This window comes from Ammospiza caudacuta, chromosome 6, assembly GCF_027887145.1.
Source record: "Ammospiza caudacuta isolate bAmmCau1 chromosome 6, bAmmCau1.pri, whole genome shotgun sequence".
In the NCBI taxonomy this organism is placed as follows: Eukaryota; Metazoa; Chordata; class Aves; order Passeriformes; family Passerellidae; genus Ammospiza; species Ammospiza caudacuta.
Window position 1 is genome coordinate 55,676,395 of NC_080598.1, and position 20,259 is coordinate 55,696,653.

The 20,259-nt window shown below is 40.8% G+C and overlaps 1 protein-coding gene across 4 annotated transcripts in view; it reads right to left on the minus strand.

Annotated features, from left to right (window-relative positions):
* Positions 1-20,259, minus strand: part of CDC42BPB (CDC42 binding protein kinase beta) — a 91,025-nt gene that overhangs the window by 70,297 nt on the left and 469 nt on the right. The gene's annotated exons all lie outside the window — the stretch shown is intronic.

Consider the following 20,259-nt stretch of genomic DNA (forward strand, 5'->3'; position numbering starts at 1 on the left):
GGTGAAGCTCACTGCTCAATTTCTCATTTTGTGCATGGTACTGTCACAGAATGATCTGAATTTAGGGAGTTACTCCTTGATCTCTAGAACAAATTCAAGCAGGGCTTGTCTTATTTTTTTATGAAGTTGATCTTGAAAGATGAAACTGTTGGTACTAAGGTTGAAGAAGAATATGATTGTAAGCAGCAATGACTTTGTGAAAGCCCAAAGTGAATTACTGTGCACACAAACCCGGTGAAGCTTCACAAAATGTAATATTTCAGGATACCACTGTCAGGACATACACTTTTTTAAGCAGGAAGAGAGACTAGACAAGAAGAACGGCACCTTTATAAGTACTCATAAAGGCATTTCAGCAAACACCCAGCAATTTGAGAATAAATTCTAGCCTGACTCTCATGGGAGAATGAAGAAAGCCTTTAGAGAAACAGTGCTCCTGACTGCACTTGGTAGTCCAGTTTTTCATATTCTTTCCAACTTGTCACATTTGTTTGGGACAGGAAAAGCCATGCTTCTCTAACCTTTTCCTAAGGTTTTCCCTAAGATTCCCAGCTCTTTCATCAGACTACATACCAGCCATGGGTTCTCTGGTGGTCCATCAGCCTCTTCAGCCTTAGAACCATCACTTAGACTAAAATACTGAGCAGAAGTCCAACAATATCTGCAAGCTGGCATTTTCTGCAGAAACCAAAACAAATGGATCTTGCTTCTACTCAAATTTTGCAAGGTTTTCAAAGATGGTACTTTCCTTCCTCTTAAGTCTTGCTAAAAATCTGCAAAGAAAAGATTACTTTTCCACAATAAAGCAACTTTTCTGCTTTCATATAAGTGTCGATATCCAATGCCTTCATAAGCTTCATCTTCAGTCCTTTTATCTTCCTTGAGATGATAGTACCCAGCATGGAAGACATATGTACATCAAGCCACATACAGATTTTCCTTGGGACTGTCTGACATCCCAGACATTTGAGACAACTGAATAAGGAGTTACATGACAACTTCAATCCAGGAAATTCATTCTACTCCTGAAGGAGCTCCTCCTTGCTCCTTCTCACCATGCTCCAGCCCATTGTTTGGATCCATCAGCCTTCACGTGCTGTCAGACAAGGAACTTTTCCAGGCAAAAGCTAGTTTGTTTATCCCATTCCACCCCCTCCCAGCACACCGTTCACCCAATGGGACTCCCACAGAGCTGTGACCTGGAGCCCCAGCCCAGGGCAGGGAGCAGGGTGAGGCTGCAGAAGGGCACAATGGCTTTCAGAACTGAGGTGAATGTGGTGTGGAGCACAGCAACCATGGAAGTGGCTGTACCACAGCCTGCACCACATTAGGACAGGCTTCTCAAAACACATGGTAAACTTTGTAAGAAACACCACAGAATGCAGTATCTGTTTAATTTAGCTTTATTTGTGCCTCAGTTTTTCTGTAGTTCAGGGCCAGATTTTGCAGGTGTTGGAGAGGCCATTTAAGCCACAGCAAAGGGCAATCAGATAGTGAAGCACATCAGTAATGGAAAAGTTGTTTCAGGGGGTTTACATGAATCACTAGTTCCAAACAGTAAAATTTCAATGATTCCATTTCTTTTTATTCCATAACAACACTGTAAATATTGCTAAAATCCACTTATTTTACTGCATGATGAACAATCTCAACAGCATAGTTAGAAAATTTTTGTAGAATTGCCTGAGAATTACAACTGCTCAGAAAAAAAAATGTATTTTTCAGATGGTTTCAAAGAAGAGATTAAGAAAATCTCAAATTTGAGCTCACCCAAATTTCAATAACATAGGATGAAACTACATTGCATCAGACCCAGCACCTCTTGCACATCCTAAGAAATAAAACAATTCCAATCTGATGACCACATTGTGCTGATATAAGCATACATACACTTACATTAATTAAGCCACCACTTACATCATCAATGTATGAGGAGAGTTCTGACTGCATGCTTTATTGAGAAGTAAAACTTAACAGGAAAGCAGTATAGCTGTTTTATCAATCACTTAGTGTAAATGCATGGGATTTTTTTCTCCAGATATACACAAACTTTTCCTCTCAAGTTACTATAAACACAATATGTGCATTATGTAATAAAACAATTTACACTTTACACTGGTGTTGTATTTACCACATGCCACCTCCTTTATTTATAGAGCTTAGAGGTTTCCAGTAAATTCTTCTTGCCAAAGCACCCTACACAAATGCACTTACAGTAACAGGAGTGAAATTCACCTTATGATGCATCCCTTTTCTCTGCTTATAAATTTAGAGTAAAGCATAAAGCAGTTCAATGACACAAGCAGTTCAACTTAGTGGATCGCTGTGACCAGAGCAGCAGTTCCATGGATCTGCTCTCTCCCATCAGCTCCAACAAACCCAGCTGGCCTCACCTCACTGACCTGATTCTGCTCACTAAACCAGCAGGAACCCAAGCTACCAGGACACATAACACATCTATCACCCTGTGGTTAAGGAAATTGAATCATCAAGGGTCGGGAGAGGCTGCTGTGCCAGCAGAAGCACGGAGGGTGACGGAGTGGAGCGTTTCTTCTGAAGCTGCTGTCCTCAGGGCCCGGGCTGTGATGAGCTGCCCACAGCATGTCCAGCTGTGGCAGAGCTGCACTGCCCTGCTGCTCACAGAGAGCCCCACGGAAAGCTGGGTAAGGAAGCACAGCCAAATGACAATTACCTCTTGCCTGACACTTCAGTTCCCAACCAGATCAACACCATCAACTAGGAAATGCAAGGCTAAGGAGATGGGACAATTAGGTGAGCTTACAGTGCTACAGAACTGCACCTGACTTTGTTTTACCCTGAGCTGTTTTCAATTTTAAGAGTTCAGGTAGCAACAGCTACTTTAAGAACAGGTGTGGCACATCTTTCTCTTCACTTCCTTCTAAATGGCAGCGGGCAGGAGGACATTTTCTCAGACATTACTCACCCTGTTTCAAAACTCGCCTGGAGCTTGAGATCTAATTAAAAGGTCACTGAAAGTCAGATCTTAGCCGTAGGAAAAGGCCACAAAGACATGCGACAAGCAATTACTGTAACCAGGTACAAGAATCTCTGGAGTAGCTCAAGCTACTCAGAAGCACAGAGGAGAAGAACTGTCTTTAAATCTGCAGAGAACACTAACAAGTCCCATGCTAGGATTTGCTACATATTATACTGGACAGCTCAGAGTGGCTTCTTTATTATTATAAATACTCTCAGGATTTATAACTCTTGTTCACTTCCCCCTCTAGACCAGGAATGTATAGCCAAAGCTATTCTGTCCTGCACTACTTATTCCAATACCACCAGCTAGCAACAAGCAAGAAGGCCACTCACAGCAGCACTATTTTCACAGCAGCACTGTTATATTTTCACTGACTTCAAGTGCCAAAGGTCACTACCCACAAAACTCAGGGCAAGCAGGGCATCAGGAGCATGGCCAGGTGCCTGCAGCTGTGAAAAATCACTGGGGTTTGGGGTACTCAGAAGGTAAGCACATCTCCAGAGGGCACATCAGGATGTTTCTTGACAAATTACTTGCTCAGGACGGAAAAAAAGTCGAAAGGAAAGAGAAACACATCTCTCAGCCTTCCAATGCGTGATAAAAACATCACTCAGATAAGGTAACATGCTTCTAATTTCACTGTGCAACTTTTCCTTAATGTCTGACACCGCCTCAGCATATTTTAAAATTTGTCTATATATATTCCCAGGCTTTCCACATAACACAGTTAAAATTTTAAATGGATAAGAAAAGTCTAAATTTTAACTAAGCGTGGGGAGGATCTGGAAAGTTGAAAAAATCCTACCCCTGGCTTTAGAAGGAGCTTTCAAAAAATGGAGTCAAACTGTATGATAACAGATCATTAGCAATACAGATTTTAACAGCTTATGGCTTAAAAAAAAATAAATTTAATTACCAATTAAATAAACCAAGAAGCCTGCAGAATTCTGTTTTAGAATACTGCCCATTTTCCAGCTATCAGTTATTAGCTTGCTAGCATCAGCTAATTATTCTGAAGTTTCAAATTGCCCAGGACCATTACATCTGCTATTAAATAAATTTTTAAAAAATGCATTTAAAACAGGGTTTGATTTTTTAACACACAGTGAATATCCATGAAACAAAACATTCTGGATAAATGATAATCTAGAATTTTAGACATAGGACAGTTGATACAGGTTCAAATTTTTAAACTCTTCTTCAAATCAAAAAGTCATTGTTAGGGGAAGCAAATCTTGGAACAGTTAAGAGTGAATTTTTAAAATTTAACTGAATTAGAACATGACTAAAGAGCTTTAACATCACATGTGTATGCAAAGCATAAGGAACAAGAAACTAAAAATAGAACCCCAAGCCTCTTCCTAGAGACATTTCCAACTCTCCAAGCATTATAAATTCAGCTTTCTCTAGTACAGGCAGGATGAAGTTCTTCCTTCTTCTCTCCCCCTCATTCTGTATTTTTATCATGCTTTCCTATCCAAATTTTTGGTAATTTATGTACAGTAAACTGAATAAGCTCTTTCCCCTTAGCTCAGTATTTTGTGTATCAAAGAACAGTTTTGGTTTTGTTTAGTATTTATAGCCCATCTTTTCTTAACATCTTCACCATGGTATCTTTCAGAAATTCTTAAATCCAGCCTTCTGGATCATGATTCTAGGAAAGCTCTCAACAGACTGCCAGTTCACATGACTTGCTGTTTAATGGACATGCTTCTAGGCATTCCCAAACCTCTTGTAGGCTCCTGGAATCTTATATCCTCAATTCCACTCCAGATCATACCTCCTGTTACTGCACACATGATCAGCAGCAGGCCAAGATCCCTGGGCTCTAGCTGCTTCCCTGTTTCTTATATATTCCTAAAGCTGGTAGGGAACAAAAACCTGTTTAATCACTGCACTCACAATTGCAAAGACCACATCTCACCTCTATGTCTTGTTCCTCAGCTTTTCAAGATAGGCATATCAAGTGAGGAACATCCCAGAAAGTTTTTATATCAGGTGCAGTATCTTAAAACATTCTGCTTTTAAGCTTGTTGTTTTAAACATATGTTTTCAGTTTTGTACATGCCTCCTTAAGGTGTAACATTATCCACATGCCATTTATGTTTAATAAACACTACATCCATGATCCTTTGGCTTTAAGATTTATTTCCACACATTTGAGCAGAGAATTCCTTTTTTTTCTTCCTCATTTATAGTCCACCTAGGCAGGTGTGTTGATTTCAAAACAGAAAATCAAGTACTAAGACATTCAGAACAAGCTGGTAGTAGGCTGGCAATCTCAAATCTTCATCTATACCTCAGGCTCCATTCTGTTGGCTTCCAACCTTTTTCTTTCCTCATACTTAGAAATAACAACCAAACATTTGGAAGCTCCTATGCAACACCAGAGTGAGCACCTGCATGCCAGTAGAGATGCAGCTGAAAACCCTACTGGTGTAGATGTGTTTTTACAAGTTCCCATTTCCAGAGCAGGAACCAGTAAAGATGCATTAACTTCTTTCCAGAAATCTTCCAACGTAGCACTCAGCCTCTGAGGAGACCACAAGCAGAAGAAGTGACCACAAACAGAAAACCAAGGAATTTTAGTCAATCTACAAAATGGTTTAATCTACTTCAATGCAACTGCAAACTACTACAGACATTGTGCCAATATTTACACAGATAAAAGCCAAATCATTGCCCTTCTACTTTCTTACACATCATTTTAGTTATACCCCATTCCTTTTTCTTTTTCCTTATAGAATTTAATATTTTCCTTTACTAATTTGTCTCCAGTGTCATCTAAGTAAACCTTGGGTACTTTACCCATTTCATTATTGTTTTAGCTCTTCAGTAATATTTTCCACTTGCATCAACTCACTTTAAAAGCACATTCAGTCCCAAACCACAATCTTATAAAGACTGTCAAACTCTTCATCATTGACACTGTAGTTCAGACAAGGTAGGTTCATTTTTGATATGAGTATTGTGGAGCTGAGGCTATGTAATCCTTTTCTTCCACAAGCTTCTTTGCAATTCTCTCATGTAAAAGTCTGGGAGAGCTATTTTTTTTTTCTTTACATAAGATACTCAATATATACGTCACTTAGGGCTTTTTTTTTTAGTCTCATGAAAAATGTTCTCAGTAATACATTATTCCATCTTTGGACTGCCACTGTGAATCAAGCAAGGACATGACATTTATCAGAAATCTCTTGGTAGTTTCATGGCTTTAACATACAGCTGCACTCTGGTTCTGAAGAGCAGGTACACACACAGTGCAGGTCTATGGCAATGGACTGCAGGACACAAATATCCTACAGCACTGGGGGGAAAGATGACTGCTTATAAAAGTTGCATTTTTTTTCATCAAATTGTCTGGACAGGAGTTAAAAACCTTGAAGACTATACTTGTAGCAACTGTCCTACTGTTTATACTTCAACAGCCCCAAAATTTCACTTTTTAAATTATTTCTTGATGTTTAACTCTTGTTTCCTTTATAATTTGAATTTTAAAACAAGACCACAAAAGCATCATTAAAAAAACAAAGACAAACCAACAAAAACCTAGGTCCATAAAATCTTTCAAAACAAGTTTCAGTCATGATAAAAAAGAAGGAACAGTCATGTGTTAAACTACTGCACTGCATTATCTGCATGAGCAGCAAGGGTCACTTTGTCACCATGTCTGTTACTATGCTCAGACTGCACCAGTCATTACTCTTACACAGGAACAGAAATGTTCCTAATTGTTTAAAAAAATTTTACAATAGCAGAGCAGCTTATGCAGTTGTTGGCAAAAACTCACTCCTGACTGACTATTCAGCTGTACTTTAAAGGAAGAAAAGAAAACAAGAGCACTTACAACTATATTACATTAAATCAAAATTTAAGGAATGACTCTTCTGAAGAGCCATTCTTTAAGGAATGCATTTTTCAGAAGTCACTTTGGAATCTCACCTTTCTTATGTGAACATACTTGAACAACTCAAAACCCCAAGTCTAATAAGAATCTTTGTTATCTCACGTGAGAAGTTTTTCATTGAGTATCATCAATTCCATCTCTCCTTCAAAGTTTTTCTTAACAGACATTTTAGTAAAAAAAAATCTCAACCTAAAGTTTACTTTAAAGTACATGAACTTCCAGAAGCAACAGGTAAAGACATCTGGCTTGACTAATGTTTGTAGTATATTGACCAATATTCTGGACTTTAAATAATGTTTTTTCTACTCCTTTCTAATTCACAGATCTGCTTATTTTTTATTCCAATATTATAAATTTTAAAACAAATACTGTGACTCTCCAAAAATCTATTTCTGGATATGTGTCAAAAGATTACAAACAGACAATGTTGATTTCCTCTTCCAGGAATTGTTATGCACAGCTAAATTTATTTCCTTGCCAATATTTTTTTTTCAAAATTTTTGAACACAAAAGTGATAACAAGCAATCTCCACCCAAGTCCCTCAGAAAATGGAGAGGACAGATTCTTAAGTGTTATATGGGACATGAGGGGGGAGGAAGAGATGAGGGCAAGGAGATTGATGTAAGAAGTAGGTCTTGCCCATGCTTTCCTCCTGCAGAAAGATAATCCATTATCTTTCACCAGCTGTCACCCACAGAGCTCTGAAGGTGAATTACTGGAGCACATCTTCCAGTGAGGTCTGGATTATTTATTCTGCAGTTATCAAGCATATCCTTGAAGAAAGAGCTATCATTACCAATGTGCACAATGACATATTACAGCCAGTGACACAAAAGATCACTGCTGCCATGTGTGCAAAGTGTGCACTGCTGTTTTGAAGACATCACTTCAAAGTGCCTTCTCTAAATAAGAGAGTATAGAATGAGTAAGAAATGAAAAGTGATGAGTCTGAACAATTAAATGAAAGAGGAAATTTGGGCATAAGAGGTGGAGAATGGTTTTCTCAGTAGTTTTAAGCAGCAAGACTCAGTCCACAAAAGAAGTGGTACCTCCACAGTGTGCAAACACCAGAGCATCTGAAACAACTACACAACACTGTGAGAAAAGTTTCTTCTGAAAAATGAACACACATTATAAACTGCTCAGACACAGACAGACACAGCCCTTGCCCCAGAAGGGCAGTGGACCATTACATTATATAGAGCTCTCAATGAATGCCTTCATGACACAGCTGACAATGTATGTTCTCTGAGAAGGGTATCTACCAGACTTCCAGGCATTTAGGAATGTAGGAATTTTGAAGAATGTTATTATTTTGCAAGGGTTTTGCTGTAAGCAAAATACTCAAAGACACAGATATAAATTCATTGTATGGAAAGTCAAGTGCCACTTTGATATCTTTTAAGTACAAAACAGCACTAAAGGATTCATATCTTAGGTTTTGTACCATGTGTACATATAATAATGTTATCCTCATTACTGATAGCACTTCCATATACCAATATGATTTTGAAACACTAAATTTGTTGTGCATTTTGGTTAGCTGAGTCTACTATCATCAATCAAGAATATCAGCACTAAAACCATGTTGCAAGTCCAACTTCATGTAAGTCATATGAGTTCTCAGTTTACAGAGAAAACAAAAAAACCCAGCTGGTACCTCCCATTACATCTTCTTATGAGGAACATTTGTTTCACCCTGTTGTTAGCAACTGCTTAGCCAGACTCCTTGTAGTGTCAGATATAAGCATATTAGGAGCCCTACTAGATAGAGATCCTTTGTGATATAAGAACATATCTAGTACAACAACTAAACCTGTACTTTTCATAAAGGATGATTCAGGCTCACAGTCATGCAGGGAGGGCAGGCTCTTCTGACAGCTCCACAGAGGAATGCTTTAAAATATCCAAGTGCTATCAAGGCTAACTAGACATAAGGAAACCACACTTGAGAGACAGCACTAAACATAAAATATAGGTTCAAAGTTCTTAAAACCTGTTCTGGCAAATTCACTGCCAGGAACAAGGAAACTGGTGCTTTCTTTAAATACATGGAAGAAAAACATGAACAAAATTTAGTTTCCCTTCATTTAACAAGCCTAGTTAAAAGCTTGTCAATACTTATGTTCAGACTGTAGTAAAATGCCAGCCAACCAAGGTGACCACCTGAGACTATCAAAAAAACAAGTTGTGTTAGTTACTTTATCTACAGCAAGAAGAAGATGCTATTTCACTTAGTGCTTTTCATTCTGGGAAGTATGAAGAACAACTATTTACTATTAGAGCAGCCATGATGTTAAATACATTTGTTAACTCGAAAAAAAATATACTGAACCTCAGAGTAAACTTAGGTTGGAAGGGACTTCTGGAAATCAGAATCCACCCAAATTACTCAAAGCTGAGATAACATCAAAGTTCAATCAGGTGACAAAGGGCTTGTCCAGCTGAGGTTTGTTGCCAGGATAAAGAGCCTTTCATCTTTCTGGGTGACTCTTCCATTGCAAGACCATCCTCATGAGGAGCAGTTTTATTTTTCTCTCACAAAGAGTCAGAATCCTCCTTGCCATAGCCTGTGTCCACTGTTGGTCCTTCTTGGCAGTGCACCCAGGAAGCACCTGCCTCTCTGTTCTCCCTAACCACACGTGTGGCAGTGGAAGGTAACAATGAGATTTCCCTTCTCCAGGCATCCCAGGCTTTTGCTGCATTTCACGTTCTTTAGGCTCTGAGCTACATCAGTGCTTTATTCCTAGACTCACTTCAGCTTCCCAGTGGTTCTTCTGTACTGGGAAGCCCTGAACTAGACACAGTACAAGAGAAGTGGCCTTGGAAGAGTGGTGTAAAGAGAATAACAACCACTTCCCTCAGCCTGCTGGCGACACTCTCCAGATGCAGTCCTGTACACAGGCAGCTTCCATTTCTACAATGATGCACCACTGACTTTTTCAACTAATGTTTACCAGGATCCACAAACCCTTTTTTGAAAGGCTGCTGTCTAGATGGTCATTCCCCAACTTTTACAGCTACACATAGCAAGACTTTGCATTTGTCATGCTGAATTTTGTGATGTTTCACAGTGTGAGGGAAGTATAATGCTATACACAAAAGGTAGAGGATGGAATGTAGTATCTGCTATCCCCACCCTCAAAACATGCCTGAAACATTAAACACAATCTTTATGATGTTTAACACTACCCACAAGAACAGGAAGTCTATACCTAGATAACCTACATACAGCTTTGGTTCTGTCAGGATAAACCAGGGCAACTTCTCCTGGTCTGAGCCATTCAAACACATGCATACCTTCAACACGGATGAAAATTACTGCAAAGCCCTTTCCTAAGGGCAGTAAAAGCTTCTTCCCAAATAGCTTCTAATTTTCTTAATTAAAAATCTCCCACTTCCCTCCTTCACAAAATGTTAGGGCTTTTATCTTCACAATTCACATCAGGGTCAACTTCAAGATGCACAAGGATTGATTATTTCTAGTCACAGATGTAAACCTGACTAGGTCATGCCTGCCAGGGTCAAGCCTGCCCAGTACAGCCCTACATCCAATCCAGTAAATCCTGCTGGCCCACAGTAGTAAACACACCCTGATAACCAGAGTTCAGTTGCCTTAATAACCAGTTAATACTTCTAGGGGAAGATAAAGACAATCTGTGGCTCTGATACAGCCTCCAGTGAGGCATCCCCACACTATGTTGTCCCAGGTTATCTGGAGTACCAGGCCAGAAGAACCACAGTTTAAAAACAGCTCTGTGTGTACTGACATTATTCCCAACTTAAATATCAACTGTCCAGGAAACCAAAGGCTGAACTAACTGGTAATGGAAATCTTAAATTACACACCAGAGTAAGTTAACACAGTCAAATTTAACTCTATGCAGTGATATGATGCCACATGACCTAAGGCATTTTACTACAACTAGTTAAAGCTGCTCTGGGAGGAAAATGTGTGTGCTTCCTCCCTGTGACACAGCTGACCTGCAACTTCTCAGTCTGCTCTGACAGATGAAGTGCTGTGAGTTTAGGAAAAATACCTATTACCCATTAAAGGCAGAAATATTAAATACCACAGGCTCCAGCCTTCACTCTGCACTTACAACCCAACATCTACCAGTTACTCCACTGTGAGGTCTAGATCACTTTTAGCCTCTTGTACATGTAAAACTTTCCTTCTCACAGCCTCCCATGGTGCTGAATCACAAAAATGTATTTTCCTTCAAAATGTGTAACTTGAGAGCATTCCAGGGCAACGATGCAACCCTAAAAGTAGCTCTGATAGGGAGAACAGAATGAGATTCCCTCCTCAGCTTAAAGAGCATACAAACTAAAAAGAAAGAAAATGTGGTCAGATATTACATTCCCATTTCATGCTCACATAGTGAAAGCAATCACAGACTAGACACAAAAACCTACATCCTTAATTTAAAAATTTCAGTACAAACATCTGACTCAAGTACACCTGACTCTAGGAAAAACTCCTAACAATAGGAAAAATTTGTTTTTTGTCCTTTGGATCCAGAGTCCAAAAACTAGAAGCCTGCAGAGCTTGCACACTGGGTGACCATCTCTCAGGGCTCATAAGGGACAGACCACAGCCATGCAGTCATGACACACAGAAATGGGGGTGACACATGACAACCTAACTAATCCTATCAGAAAAAGAGCTAAATCTAAAGACTAAATATGCATCTTAAAAAGCAAACCTTTGGGAACATATTTCAAAATGATATAATAGGATCTTCATGCCTGGAGTCACCCTCCTGCTGTTCCTACTCTGCCTTAATTACAGTAAAATAAAAGGCACTCCGAACACTCCAGCTCCCTGTATTGATAATCCAAGTCACATGGGCAGCAGTGAGGCTGGCAGAAAAGCTCCATGAAGAAGCCAACTTTTGAGGAAGGATGTGCAAAATAGATCACAGAAACCATGTTATATAACATCAGCAATCCTAAGGTGTGCAAGGCAATGGAGACAATCCCCATCCAGTCCCAAGGTACACATCAAATCTCTGTAAGTAGTAGTGGGGGGAACCAGGGACAGAGGAGTTCCTCAAGAGTGGGGATAAGGTTCCAGATGTTCCACGAGTATTACCATGCAATTACAAGAAACCTTGTCCTTCCTCAGATGAGGACAGAGATTTCAAAGGCACACAGTTTAGTTCTTAGGCTAAGGGACCATTACTGGCAGAGAAATCATAATATACAACCCCTATAGCTCTATAGTGGTTGCTGTGCTTTGGGTAAAGTCATACCTCCTATAAAAAGAATGAATCCACATCCCACAAACTACACAGTCCCAAATAAAGTACAATATTGCCAGAATTGCTGCAACACTTCTTTAAGTCTGACTTCCATATACCTACTCAAACTAGTTTAAAACAGGTGTCATTTTACTGTTACTTAACCTTTCACCAAATCTTTTGGTGACAATTAGAACAACATAACTCAGTTGTTATGTTATAAAACTCCAGACAGAATTTTGTATTGACTTTCCCAAAACTCTGAGCATGACCATCTCACTAAACTGGCATAAGCATTCCAAGCAGGACTGCACAAATTATCCATGTTTATTTTTATAAACATGGATAATTTGTTTTTTTTTCTGTTGGAGAACAATTATAAATTATGAAAAGAATTTGGGATATATTCGAAATTGGTGCTGCTTCTAACCTCTTCTCAGCCTTTTGGGGAAAGGCACCTAAACATATTTACCCCTCAATGGCACTGCACTTAAATTAAGAACTATACCTCAGACTTCACTAATGCATATCTGATTAATAAATTCCACACAGTTTCAATGATTTAATATTTGGTAAAGATATTTCTAAAGCTATGCAGAGAAACTAATCACATTTGAAGCTTTAGGCCATGGTTAAGTAATAACACGTTTCAGTGTTAAGACCCTGATGACATGAATGATAGAAATTAAGATCTCAGGCACTTGAGGATGCCTAAGGCCTCAGCTGGAAATGATGGATGCACACACTTAATCTGAATGCACTCTAAGTATATCTCCAGACATGATTACTGAGGTCTATGCAAAATCAGGGCTTAAGAAAACAGTGTGTAGTTTCCTACTGAAGAAAGCTACATTCATTATAGTGAACAAGGTCTTTAGAAATGAAAGCCTGCATTCTGGCAATCTGCATATGCTGATGAGAAAAATGGGCTGGAAGCTTTTAGTGTTAGGAGACAGCTAAAAAATGCACAGATCACATTGAACCACAGAGCAAATGTACATAAAAATTCTCAGACCTGGAGAATATTTTAAATTAAATCCCTTAAAAAATATATAAAAAATATATATAAAAAATAAAATGCAAACCCCCTAGCACTTCAGTGGGACATAACAGTGAGCATGATACAAGCCCTTTGGTAAATCAAGAATACATTGGAACTCCCAAGTGTACCTTATGAGACTTAGGAAACAAATGTCAATTCTATTTAAAGTATTATCAAAAGCAAAAATACATTAAAAAGCTTGAACAAGTCCTTCTAGTTTTCTAAACAATTTATTTGTGGTCCATTGTCCTACTGATTTTTTCAGACTTTGGTAATGAAAAAGATGAACCCATAAAATTTCTCATAATCCTAGGCACTGCATTCTGTTAATGGCACAGACAAATTTGCAATTGCTAAGTTTTATAATTCTTCCTTTCTGTAACACCCATCTTAAAACAGCTTGTATGAATTGCCTCAAATTACATGCAAGGGAAAAAGTGTAACTTTTTATAAATTTAAAGAATCTGTAGTTTAACATTCCCAGCTAATCTCAGATCAACATTCCTAAAACCTAAAATATTAATATTCAACCATAAAGTAGAAGTAACTTGCTAAAAACAGCCAATGAAACAAGTATTTTCAGTTCTGATTCACACAATTAAAGTAATTTATTTTAGTAGGTGTGGAAGAAACTGACTCCATGCCACACATTAATTGTTTGCAAAAATAGATTAGTTCAACTTAATTTGATAAAAAAGTTCATTGTACTAGATCTGTTGATTAAATTGACTTTCAAGACATTTCCACTGACGGTGTTTAACTCTGACAACCATGCAAGTTTTAAGGATGCAAACTGAGTTATTTTTTTGCAAAATATTTTATCTTAATATTATCTGTAAAAACTCAATATGAAAATAATTTAGATTTGCAAGTGAAACAAGACAGAAAAAAAAGTTAGATTTATGGATGCTTATGAAATCTGCATTACAATCTTACACTTTATCATGCACCATCTAGAAACTACTAGCTGCACACATATTTTCCTGTATGAAGAGAAACTTATCAGTAGCTTATTTACCCCCTTCTGAGTTTTCATAGATAAACAAAATTTAAATGCAAACTATAGATCCCTGCCTTCCTTCAATACACCACATAATTCCTCAAGCCCTAACTAAAGACTGGTGCTATTTATTAGCACCCTCATGCACAGGAGAAAAGCAATAGTGACTTCCTTCTTTGGGACAAAAGACAATGTTCACCCACCCAGGCCATCTGTCACTTTACCAGCACATGCCAGTGGGCCTCTCATCCCCCAGACCCTGTTACTTTGCCACTAATAAAACATGACTGCAACATCCAGTCCCAGTGCTTCACAGCATGAAGTTTTACAGAAAAAGTCATTAAAAGATTCTGTCTCATTCTAAAAATAACAGATTAAAACAGTTGTCCTGTAAAGAGTCCAGCATCACACAGCAGCAGGATTTTAACCACGTGCCCTCGTGTCACTAGCTCTGACTACAATGCTGTCAAAGCTAACCTGGCAGTTAGGATTAATTCATGTTGAAGTAGACCAAACATACATCTTTGGAAAGAACAAAACCAGTTTCATCAAAGCAGAGAATGCAGGAAACTGGGATTCAGCAGCCAGGCTCACACTATTCTGCCAGATGACCATTGTGACCTTGTTACAGAAGGTGGTCCAAGCTATGGTGCTCCACCAGGGAAGAGCTCCAGCTGCATCCACACTGCACAAAAAGCCCCGTGGTCACCACCATCACTCACCTCTGCAGGACATGTGCAAGGCACCTGCAGCTGTACCCTGCCCCAGTGGCCCCCAGTGCACACCCTCCTGCCACTGGCTCTGGTATAAGGGATCATAGCAGGCTTTGGTGGATAGAGGATGATGTAGAGGGGACTTAGCCAAAACCTGAAATTCAGTTTTCTTGTTCATCAGCTGTCTTCATTATCCAACCACTGTCACTTCACACACGTGCCCAACAGGCTTATCACTCACTGCACAGCTTCTGCCTGCACAGAGAAGGACATTATATGAGCTGGCAGAGCCTGAGGCCCCTTCCTGAATTTTTATGTGTATTTCTGCAAGCAGGGGAAGGAGAGGAGTGCCAAAGGGAAGGAGTAAAGGAATTGAAGCCCTCAAGTCAAGAGATATGACATGTTATCAAGTGACAGTTTTTCCTGGTGTAACCCCAAAAGACCAACAGATCCTCATAAGCAACCCTAAAAGTCCATGAGCTCTGAGGTCATCTCAAAAACACTTGAGGACAGTTCTGCCTTCCATGCTAGCAGCACACTTGTCACACACTGTGCCCCTGCCCTTAGCCAGTGCTTTTTCCAGTACAGCAGTACCTGTGGCACAGGAGCAGGTCAGCCCTGCAGCTGGTTTAGAAGATGCTCTAGTGCAGGATGGAACCTTTCTCAGGCTCACATGTACAGTTCTGAACACCACTGCTCTCAGGCTGACAGAACAGGCTCTGCACTGCTCTGACAGAAAGGCCTCCCTGCAAGGTTATCCCTCCCCTAATTAGGTATTTTTTTATCTGAAAGGTTAAGGTGTCTCTTTAAGCAGAACTGAAAGGAATATAGACTAGGCCTTGGAGTCAACTTGCAGAGCTCACAGAGCCCCTCCAAGTGGAAGATCCAAACTTGAAGCACCAGTCCCAACAGTGACCTAGAGTTGTGATCACAGCACCAGCACAGCAGCCCTTCCCAGTCAATGCTCTGTGCATGATTTTTTCCATCTATGGTCCAGACTCAAGTGAACAAATATATATCCAAAAGTGGCAATTCAGGGCCAGGCTAGAGGTTGCTTTGAGCACTCTGTGTGTACATTTTTTCTCTCTTCTAGTCCACACTGGGAATATATTGATGTTACTACAACAGCTTCCACTATTATGCCAGACTGTCTTCAAGAGCTCAGCAGCAAGTGCCAAGCTGGCCTACTTGTGCTAATCATCTGCATCTTCTTCATGTTCCCCACAGCTTCAGCATCCTCAGAGTTCCTCTCACGAAAAAATAAAAAGAAACACAGAGACAAAAAACTCCACCACCACCATCCAAAAGCAGAACACCACTCTAGCTGGGAACACAGAAGGTAAGTCAGCATTCAAACTGACAGGTCATAACAAATGAGGAGAAACATTCCACAGAAGTGTTTTGTGACTCTGCATCAAACAAAACCAACAAACTACTAAACTACTCTGACATGGGTTTTGAGGTGCTGCCACAGAGAGAACCAGCCAGGACAGAGTCTGGGAGTGAGACAACACTGCATTAAGTGTTTGGGGACACGTGCCACCTTGCCCTCTGCAGCAGGCCAGCAGTATCAAACAGAGTCAGAGGAAACAAAGGCTGAAGCAAGAGAGGCTGTGCAGCACCAAGATCATTTTGAATACAAATAGAGCCCATTCCTGAGACTCCTCTGAAGGTGTTTGACTGCTGGCTGCAATTGTGACAAGCAGCTGTCCAAAATCAGAGCAGCCGGTTGTGCCAGTCCCTGGTGACTGGAAGGAAGGGGCAGCGAGCACCAGCCACAGCCTGCTAAGATAACTCCTGAAAAACAAGGTGATGTCAAGCAGCACAGAAGTGATGCCAGCCAGCAAGGTGCCCTGCAAGCAGCCACTCCAGCACAGGGTTATGCAAGACTCAGATGGCTCAGTGTGAGAGAACGAGAGGCTCTGTGGGGAGGAACATGCTGTACCTGAAAGCTGGAGGACAGGTGGTGCAGACACCTGAGCTGTGACTGTGCTGCTCTAGCACTCTTGTGCTTCTGTCCTTGTCAGGGTAAACAAGGGACAGCATTTTCTGCAGGAAAAGTCTCTTGGGACATCCCTCTGCAGTGCAGGGACAACACACACTGCAGCACCCACGGTCCATCAGGTAAATCCAAAGTCCATGCAGCCTCCTCAGTGCCTGCTGACAGCTCCAGGCAGTCCCACTTTCAGACAGGAATGAGCAAAGCCAACTGGAATAAACAGGACTCTTTGCTATATCTCACTCTAGGAGCAGCGGATGCAGCTCTTACAGTTTAAAAGACACTAAGCACAGATTTGGGAAGTTCTTTCTGAGCATGTAGACACGGGTCTGTTAGCTAACAGACTTGGATTCAATTCCCATTAAGAATACTGAGCATTATTTCAATATCTTTTATAGAAGCAATATAACAGTGATAACCAACTGGGTGCGAGCTTATTCAACAGAAGTTATAAATAAAAATAACTAGAAGAAAAGGACTTTGGACTCCTCACTTGCAGTTCAGCTAGCTCTTCTCCAAAGACACTTGGCATAAAGATATGTGTATTATACATCCAGTGTAGGGAAAGAACAGTCTGTTTGAAAGCTCCATTCACCATGGGAAAGCTATAATTGACAAGGTTAAAATGGCAGATACTTACAAGATTTGTAAAGCAATGGAAGCCACAAGCTGCCTCAAGGCAAGGGACCACACCCTGAGCTCTTCTATGGTTAGCAAATAGGAAGAGGATTTAAGCCTGTGGCAGAACTACCAGGAAGCAACAGAGGAATTAATAGGACAGAAGCAATGGGATGCACCATTTGGAGTTTATCAGCCTCCACAGGTAAGGTGCAAAGCTTCCACAGATGTTGAATAGAGAGGAGGTGGCCTAAGTCTCACAAGATGAACATGGGACTTAATTTTGTGGACTCCCCATTTCTCCAGCATCCACCAGCTACAGAGTATGAGCAGCACCATGCTCTGTCAGAAAGCAGAGATATCCATGTCCAGCAACTACACCACACAGCTCACAATCTCCTCTGCACCCCACAGCCAGACAAATAACCCTGCCTCCCCTACCACGCCTGAACTCCATTTTCTCTGGTCAATTAGGAAGGCAAGCAAGTCCATTAGCCACGCTGAATCATTTCCAGGGAATTTCACAGGTGTGATACCTCACACCCAGTTTTAAAATCACAATTGTAAAAAAAATGTTTGTTACATAGCTCCTCTTAATTCAAATTTAATACCTATGCAGCTTATTTCCATTGTCAGTGGTAAGTCTCCATTTTGTCAAAAGGAAATTCCTTCTGTCTCCAGTTGATAAAGAAACACTGATCTTCAAAGTATATCCCAAATATTTAACTACACTCTGATGCTTCTACAGACACATAACAGCACAGAAAACTTGTGCACATTAATCCAGAATATCTTCTAACAGCAAATCAGGCTGTAATTAAGACACATCATGACATAAGGAAGATTAGCATGTTTGGCATGATATTTTCCTTATTAGCTGGAGGCAGAAACAAGTTCCTTGTCAGTGGAAACACACTGTGAGGGCATTAGGACACAGATAAAAGGTGTCTCATTGCTGGCACTTACTTGTTTTTAACAGCTTGAAGGAAAGGAAGGAACACACAGTATCAACTGTAATTGGTTTTAAGGGTATCCCTTGTTGATGGAACACAAATATCCAGTCCAGACTTAGGTCCACCCCTTTACCATCAAGAGCCTGGATTACAAACTTTTATCCCTACTCTGCAGCACCAGATGGTAGCTCACATACATTTCAATTATTTATTGAATAGGCACTTTGTTATAGCAGGGTAATCCCACACTGCAGTAAAACCTACACACTGTTTTTATTGCGAGCTATACTGTTCATCAAGTCAGTAACCTTTTCACATTCAGTGAGCACAATAAATAGAATTAAAAGAAGCGATTTTATAAACAATTGGATAATCGGCCTCTCCATCACACAAAAAATGACAACGCTGGGATCAATCAGTAAGACACAACCACCAGCAGTGCTACTGAAAAAGCATATCATTCTCTGGCCTGCCCCAAATCCTTCCAACTTCAGTTTTCAAAGTATGCTGCAGTCTGATCTATCACACTTAACAATTTGCTGGTGCTCACTCCTCCAAGCCATCAGCTTGAAAACAAAAGGCCCTGAATGCTCTTTGCAGAAGACATACAAAGCTCCCATGACAAAACAAATAATCAATGTTCCGCAGGCTGCAGCCTTGCGGGGCAGATGTGATAAAGTGGTTAATTATTCAGTTGGCAATCGCATTACTGACGTCAATAGGAGAGTCCAGGAAGTGAATCCTCTTAGTTTGTTAGTGTATGACAAAGAGTGGTGGTCCCCACAGAAATTAAGGAGAACCAGCTGTCCCTTCACGTTAGTGCTCTGGTCTCTAGTGCTAAAGACACACATTTGCATTTACTGAAGTAAATCTGCCCCTCCCTCTCCCTTAGGAAATCCTTTGTTTTGTTGGTTGGGGGGATTTTTTGTTGTTTTTTGATTTTTTAAGAGTGCTCTTTTAAAGCCTAATTAACTGTACATGCATGGAACAGCTGATAAACGGGGCAACGTTCTCGTGAGCAATGATCACTCCTCCCTCCCCTCCAATTCTTATTCCATGGAGAAGTTAAGTCACCTTCGTCACACATTATTATTCATAACTTACTCAGCTGAATAAACCAGTCAGCCACCATGGCCTTTTTAACATAAATTCATTTAGACATGCAGCAGGAACCCTGCTCTCCACATACCTCTAGTCTAACTAACCAACATTGGATGGAAAACTTTTATCCTAAGCGCCATCAAAAGTATCCACATCTTCTTTTGTCAGCATGCTCCGGACTATTGGAGGTCTCTCGTTATCAGGCTGCTTAACAGTAGGGAACCATTAAACAAAGCTCTTAGAAAGGCTGCCTAGAAGTACTCTGTCCTTGGGGGGCATGCCCAAATTAAGAAAGACAGCATGATGAACGGGAACTGTTGTTTCTTCGAGCCACACGCACACACACACGCCCTCTCTAAAGCAAGGAGCCGGCACCAGAGCAACATTTCAAAGCCTGAGCCCGGTGCTCTGCCCTGCTCCCCTCCCCCAGGTAGGAAACCCTCCGAGGAGCACGGGATTAGCCTGACGTTTGGGGCTAAGCCGAGCACGGTTTCAGGCCAAGGACACTCCGCCGCTGCCGGCTGCCAAGCGGCTCGCCTGGGACCGAGGGAGGAGACCGGGAGGGTCAAGGCCCGGCTGGCGGCGGGGGTGCTCCCCAGGGAGGCGCCGCATCCAGGGGCGGCGTCTCCGGCCGCTGCCGGGAGCGGCGGTGGGAGCGCACGGCGGGGCCGGGCCGCC